Source organism: Myotis brandtii, unplaced genomic scaffold (assembly GCF_000412655.1).
Source record: "Myotis brandtii unplaced genomic scaffold, ASM41265v1 scaffold1350, whole genome shotgun sequence".
In the NCBI taxonomy this organism is placed as follows: Eukaryota; Metazoa; Chordata; class Mammalia; order Chiroptera; family Vespertilionidae; genus Myotis; species Myotis brandtii.
In genome coordinates this window covers 100,770-102,613 of record NW_005354801.1, presented here as the reverse complement: position 1 = coordinate 102,613, position 1,844 = coordinate 100,770, and positions in this window count along the sequence as shown.

Here is a 1,844-nt window from a genome sequence, read left to right as displayed (position 1 = left end):
GAGACTTTGTTCTCAGCATTAAATAATATTAAAATGAGCAAAAGAAACTGGCTAACAGATGAAGTTAGTGGTGCCTGCTTGGCCTTGAAGTGCACCAAGTATGAACCTGCAATCGAAGAATTAGCAGACAAACTTCAGCACCAAAAAAGTCACTAATTTCTAGTTTTCGTACCATTTGATTATCATTGTTTTTATTATTACTTCCTAAATGAATGTACATTGTTTTTCTGTTTTTGTTCATTTTATACATATTTTTGGTTGATTTTTCTTTGTTAAAGGGCATTTAAATATATAAAATAAATATCAAAATATCAAAAATATAAATCTTTTTTTTACTATGGTTGCAAATATCAAAAAAAATTATGAATATTTCTATATGTGACACGGCACCAGAGTTAAGTTAGGGTTTTTCAAAATTTTGACATGCCGAGCTCAAAAGGTTCGCCAGATAGGTTCACTGCCCTAGATAGTAGTTGTAAAGAGACTCTGAGCTCTGCTTCTGCCTAATTTTCCAGCCTTGACCTCCCTCACTTTCTTGCGTGTACCCTATGCACCAGCCATATTGGTCCTCTTGTACTTCCTCAAATGCCAAAATTCTTTCAAAACACAGAGCTTTTCTACAAACTGTCCTTTGCCAAGAAAATTTTATACTGCCTTTCCTCAGAACTAACTCCTACCTATCCTTCAAGATTCTGCTCAAAAGCTTCCTGTTCAGGGAGACCAACATGCCCTTTAGACTTTCTTGGGTTCTTATTTTATGTCCCTGCAACTTTTTGTATTTTTCCTTCAAACCCTTATCACAGTGTCTTCCAGTAGACTTATATTTTTTAATATTTTTATTGATTTTTAGGGAGAGAGAAAGGAGTGATAGAAAGAAACATTGATGTGAAAGCAGAACATGGGTTCTGTCTGCCCCCTACCAGGGGTCAAGCCCACAACCCTGGCATGTGCCCTGACCAGGAATCAAACTGGCAGCCTTTTGATACACAGGATGATGCCCAAGCAACTGAACCACACTGACCAGGGCTCAAGTAGATATTTATATATTTAATGTTTAAGTAATGTCTGTCTCTCCCAATTGACTATAAATTTTGTCTGAGTGGGTACCATGTGTATCTTATACCACTTTATTCTGGTACCTGTTACAATGCTTGAGACATAGTAAATATTAATAAATAATTATTGAATCAGTGAGTGAGGAGCAATATTGAAGCTGACCTGACCGTCACCACCACCCCTAACTATACTATAACTAGAGGCCCGGTGCACAAAAATTTGTGCACTCGGGGGGGACAGGGGGTCCCTCAGCCCGGCCTGTGCCCTCTCGCAGTTTGGGACCCCTCGGGAGATAATGACCTGCTGGCTTAGGCCTGCTCCCGGGTGGCAGATGGCAGGCCCAATCCCTAGGTGCAGCCCCTGGTCGGGCTCAGAGCAGGGCCGATTGGGGAGGTGGGGCGCCTCCCTCTGTCATGCACAGAGCAGGGCGGATCTGGAGGTTGCGATGCCACCCCTAGTCATGCTCAGGGTAGGGCCGATTGGGGGGTTGGGGCACCGCCGCCTGTCACACTCAAGGCAGGGTCGATAGGGAGGTTGCGGCACCACCCCCTGTCACGCACAGAGCAGGGCCGATCAGGGGGTTGAGGAGCTCCCCCCTGTCACTTACAGAGCAGGGCCTATAGGGGAGTTGGGGCCCCGCCCTCTATCAACCACAGAGCAGGGCGGATCAGGGGGTTGGGGCGCCGCCACTGTCATACTCAGGGCAGGGCCGATGGTGGGGGGGCGTTGGGGTTCCGCACCCTGTCACACACAGAGCTGCAGGGCGATCAGGGGGTTGGGGAGCTCCC